Below are 6,000 nucleotides of genomic sequence, written 5' to 3' on the forward strand. Positions count from 1 at the left end.
CAGTAAAGATGGAATACCACCAAAAAGTCGATTTACTGAAAAACGTTTTTGAGTACGTTGCGGAAGCCGTAGAAATGGATTCGGAAGATAGCGATAAGGCTGATGTCCTAACAGGTTCTACATAGGATTTTAGTCATTAAATTAATTACTAAATAGGAAGTTCTTTTGCAGGACTAGTTGGTATGTGCCAAAAAATAATATCTACGCCAGTACCAAAGAAACGAAAGGCGATGTGGGTAAAGGTATGGAGGGAAAAAAAGCTGAGAATGGGTCTTTCGTATTTTTAACAAAAGATCTATTACTCCATGACAAAGAGGGCTACAAAAACTATTTGCGGATGACCGAATCGCAGTTTAATCTTCTGCTTTCATACATAGAGCAAGATTTGGTGAAGCAAGATACTCAAATGAGAGATGCAATTACGGCTGCAGAAAAGCTGTGTTTGACGTTGCGATTTCTTGCCACTGCACTATGGTCCCAATTCCGTTTTTTTTGGCATAAAGTCAAGAAACTTGTTGATAGATTTTTACAAAAAAAAGTACGTATTCTTAACAGAAACGCGTCAGGGAACTCATATTAAAAAATTTAAAAGTGTAGGGGGCAACACTGTACCTAATATAAGCTGTCAAAGTGGACGTATTGAAATTGTTTCTTTTAACAATAACTGTTGTGTGGAAAAGCTGTAAACAAAAACAAGTGTAAACGCGAAACTAATACGGCTGTGTAAAATGACGTTGAGCAATACCACCAGCTCCGTCAGAATAGGGAAGGACCTCTCCGAGCCGTTTGATACCAAACGAGGTTTCAGACAAGGGGACTCCCTTTCGTGTGATTTCTTTAATCTTATGTTGGAGAAGATAATAGGAGCCGCAGAACTGAACCGCTCAGGCACAATACTTTATAAGAGCGTACAATTGCTGGCGTATGCCGACGACATCGATATTATCGGTAAAAACAAGGGCTACGTCTGTTCTGCCTTCTCGGGATTGGATAGAGAAGCAAAGCGAATGGGTCTGGTGGTGAACGAGGACAAAACGAAGTATCTCCTGTCAGCACACAAACAGTCAGAGCATACGCGTCTTGGCACCCACGTCACTGTTGACAGTTACAAGTTTGAAAAAGTAGACGACTTCGTTTATTTGGGAACCAGCATTAACACCAATAATAATGTCAGCCTTGAAATCCAACGGAGAATCACTCTTGCCAACAAGTGCTACTTTGGGCTGAGTAGGCAATTGAGAAGTAAAGTCCTCTCTCGTCGTACAAAGATCACACTCTATAAGTCACTCATCATGCCTGTGCTGGTGTATGGCGCGGAAGCATGGACAATGAAAGCATCTGATGAGGCGGCTCTTGGAGTTTTCGAGAGAAAGATTCTGCGAAAGATTTACGGACCTTTACGCGTTGGTGATGGCGAATATCGCAGACGATTTAACGATGAGCTGTATGAGCTTTACAACGATATAGACATAGTGCAGCGAATTAAAATTCAGCGGCTCCGCTGGCTTGGCCATGTCGTTCGGATGGACAGAAACGCTCCTGCTCTGAAAATATTCAACGCGGGCCGCGATGCTGGTAACAGAGGAAGAGGAAGGCCTCCTCTGCGTTGGAAAGACCAGGTGGAGAAGGACTTGGCTTCACTTGGCATTTTCAATTGGCGTCAGTTAGCACAGAAGAGAAATGACTGGCGTGCTGTTTTGGACTCGGCCAAAATCGCTTAGGCGGTTACAGCGCCAAATAAGAAGAAGAAGAAAAATGTCGGCAACAGTTCATAAAGTTNTGAACACTTGTGCAAAAAAGCGGCTTCATTACACATGGAGAGGTATTTTTGGTACCCAATGTCGGCAACAGTTCACAAAGTCTTAGTGCACGGTTCAGAAATTATTTCAAATTCAGTACTTCCAATTGGCTGTTTCGGCGAAAATGCTTCAGAAGCTAGAAATAAATATTACAAGAAGGATAGAATCGCACACGCAAGAAAAAACAACAGAAAAAATAACATGTGTGATGTTTTTAATAGGTCAATGGACTCTTCGGATCCACTTTTGTCTTCCTTGTGCTTGTCTGTTAGACAGAAATTGCAAAAACGAGAGAAATTACCTCATGACGTAATAGCGCTATTAGAACCCCCTAGTGAATTACATACCCACAAATACAATCAGCTGTCGTCCTCTCCAAAAGATTTGAATTCTGAAAACGAATCAGATAGCACATACTCGGACGAGCCGAAAACGGATATTGAAATATACTCTTTTTGATTTAGATGCCGATAACTGGAGCGATTAAACCTACAAGACTTTTATAAATAAATAAGCCTGCTGAAATAAAAAATTGGACCTAAATTTGTTATAACCATGTCAGATGGATTATAGCCTTGCCAAACTGTATTATCATTTGTTAACAAAAAAGAAAAAATAATTAGTTACTATGGTTTTTTTTTGTAAACTTTATTTAAAATAAGTTAATAAATGAAAAATACACTGCTTTGAAGACAGTTTTTGCATTTGGTACTTTTCAAACGGACTTCGAAACGCTAAAAAAGTTTTAAGACATTTATCCATCACTTAATTGCCTTTAATTCGATATATGAAACGAAGGAATTGGTTATTTGTAACTGGAGATATGCCCTAAATAATGGAACTGCCTCTGAAAAAAATGAAAAAATGGATATAAGATGTGGGCGTGGCAATTTACGGGAAAAAAATATTTCAGTTAAATTAGTATAGTATGAGAAATATATGAGCGAAGTTTCAGCTAGATACCTTGTTCCTACGACTTTATGCCAAAAAAAACGAAATTGGGACCATAGTGCACTGGTAAGCTGTAATATGGCATCATGATCCCTTAGAATGTATGTATTTAATAACCATATAAGCGAATCACTTATACAGGAGAAACATATCAAAGCTTAAGCTTTCATTCGAAATTATCAAAATCGGCAATATGTGGCATAGACCCGGCAGTGTGCGACTATTTGGTGTAGACTAAAAGGCTTACATATGAAGGTATCAATTTTAAATAAATATTTTGGCATGTAGCGCAGTATCAATTGTTGTATACATTGTTGTATACTTAGTTTCCCAACAGTCCTTCTGAACGGGAGTCGATAGCGTACGAATTTGCTATTAAGTGGCATTCCCAAATTGCATCGGTGCTTTAGATGGCAAGCACATCACCTTCCGACCACTTCGCAAAGATGGAGCATTCTACCACAATTATAAAGGAACGAACAGCATTGTTTTATTAGCGCTCGTCGATGCGAACTGTAAATTCATTTTTGTCGACATCGGATGCAATGGGCGCAATAATGATGCGGGCGTATTTTTGCAAAGCAAGCTCTCCACATTTTTACGTGAAGAAAGAGGAACACCCAAGAATGCTACCATCGGTAATAACCGGAGTCTTCCGTTCGTTGTTGTTAGCGATGATGCTTTTCCCATGCAGAAGCACTTAATGAAGCCGTACCCTTATCACTCTAACTGCCGTGATAAGCAAGTTTTCAATTCCCGACTTTCACGCGCCAGGCATGTTGTTGAGCACGCGTTTGGCATTTTGGCTAACTGATTTCGCATCTTTCTCGCTCCGATGAATTTGAAAGTCGAAACAGTAGAAAGTGTTACTTCGCATGCTGCGTTCTACACAATTTTTTAACTTCAAATAGTACATTGTCTAATGTAAATAATGGTAGAGCCGAGAGAGTTACTGCAGCTTCAAGTCAATACAATCCGCGAAGGGGAGAAGCAGAAGCTATTCGGCAGGAGTTCATGACATATTTTAACAATGAAGGTAGACTAAATTGGTCACATAATGTATAAAAAAATTTTACAAAAAAAAAATCTTGAGTTTCTTTGAATTAATATTATTAAAAATATTATCATAAAAGAGCTTGATAACTTTATTTTTTCCTGGATGTAAAGGCATGTTATTTTATAAATACATTAAGACATTAAGATTTTTATGAAAGCCTTTTGTATGTATTTTTACCCAAGTGCCTTTAATTTTCACATTTATGTATTATTCAATTTAGATAAGCTGTCTTAATGTATTTATAAAATATCATGCCTTTACATCCAAAAAAAATCCGTATGTCCAAAAATTTGTACTTGAGTGAAATTTTTCCAGATTTAAAAAAGCCGAAATGGAATATTTCGAAAACTTTCTTTATATCTGACGATATACAGTCAGGGTCAAAAATATCAATACCCTGATGTTTTGACGATTTTCTTCATTTATATTTTCCATACCATTTTTGTTTTCATTTTGTTATAAAAATATAATTCATTTTACACCAAAAACCAGCAGAACCGATTTTTTAAATTTTATATATAACTCGGGGAAAACTAAAACCAAAAATGTGTCATAAAAATTATCAACTTTTCGATTCCATTTTTTAGAAAAATTCTGGGTATGCAGTTTTGTAGCTCATTACACTTTAATATAATAGGGCGCAACTTTTAAGTCTCTAAAAATTACCATTAATTTTTGAAAATTTTTTGTCAAAGGTGTCTCGCATTTTCTTCCATATAACGCTTCATGTTTTTATATGGAAGAAAATGTGCAACACCCTCGAAAAAAAATTCTCAAAAATCAACGGTAATTTTTATAGACTTGAACCTTGTTATACTAGAATTGAATGGGCTACAAAACTGCATACACAGAATTTTTCTAAGAAATGGAATTGAAAAGTTGAAAATTTTTATGACAATTTTTTGGTAGGCCTTGAATTTTCCCGAGTTATATATGAGATTGGAAAAATTGATTCTGCTGGTTTTTGCTGTTGAACTAACTATATTTTTATAAAAAAATAAGAATAATTTGGTATGGAAAATATAAATAAAGAAACGTCTGGGTACTCATACTTTTGACGCTGACTGCATGTGGATTAAGTGGGAAAATTTACGTAAAAGATTATGGTAGGATGCTAGAGGTCAGCTTTCTTGTAAACTAGTGTTATTGGTTATTGTAAACTAGTGCTATCTAATGCTACTATATACCTGTTTCATATGCTTTGATTTGAATTAAAAATTCCAGTTATAAATAAAATTACTTATTCGTTGATTCCAACAATGAAACTTGTGTTTTTATTAATAAAACAGAATTGTTAAAGTAACAGAAATGTTCGTGCCCATATGGCAACTCTGTTTTGCTTTGTTATTCCAATGGAATAAGGGAAAATGGAATGTAAATAGTAGAAAAGGAAAATGTCATTAGTTAATATTCGCTTTTTATCTATCGTTGTAACCCGCTGTATAATTGAATAAACCGCTTTTAAAATCTAATATAATCCGCTTTTATATCACCCGCTTTCGTGTAAACTGCATTTATTTGCGTACAATCGGACTTTTGTAATAATACGCTTTTTCGCTTTTGTACGCAACATATTGGTCCTTCGTCCGGGATCGCGTTGATTAATTTGGGTCAAAATACGGTCCTTAAATACGTTTTAACAAGCTTGTACTGGCTTAAGAACATTTAAAACCAAGAGCAAAAACGCTTATAAATTGATTTCCACGCTCTCGCTTGCATAAGTGCGATTTTAAGCGCAAATTTCGTAACAACATTTACACGTGTGTGACATAACCCCAATCAGGCCATATCCAAAGTGAAGGTGCGTGATTCTGCATTAAACGCAATCAAACGATATGTTGTAATCAGCAAAAATGATGCGTTGGCATTAGACAAAGAAGCAGTAGAAACGTATCTTCAGCTTCTCGAGGAGCAGTGGGTCAGATTCGCTGACGCTCAACAAGAAGTAGAGTTGTTGTGCGGCGAAGAAAGTGCGCCGGTTGAAGAGCAATCACGCACGCAGGCAGAAGAGTGGTACATCACAGCAAAGGCGAATTTTAAACGCCTCATCGGAAGCCCTGAGCAACCGCGCCCTTCCACATCAACAAGTTTCACGTCCTCGCCAGTTCAACTGCCCAAGTTACAGCTGCCGACTTTCAGTGGAGACCCTACAAATTGGTTAGCCTTTTTCGACGCGTTCCAGTCGCTCGTACA

At 37.1% G+C, this 6,000-nt stretch overlaps 1 protein-coding gene across 1 annotated transcript in view; it reads left to right on the top strand.

Moving 5' to 3' along the window:
• Positions 1-6,000, top strand: part of Jwa (PRA1 family protein Jwa) — a 97,146-nt gene that overhangs the window by 37,856 nt on the left and 53,290 nt on the right. The gene's annotated exons all lie outside the window — the stretch shown is intronic.

The sequence above is a fragment of the Rhagoletis zephyria genome, unplaced genomic scaffold (genome assembly GCF_001687245.7).
Source record: "Rhagoletis zephyria isolate East Lansing unplaced genomic scaffold, Rhagoletis_zephyria_1.1 Rzeph_scaffold_00750, whole genome shotgun sequence".
NCBI lineage: Eukaryota > Metazoa > Arthropoda > Insecta > Diptera > Tephritidae > Rhagoletis > Rhagoletis zephyria.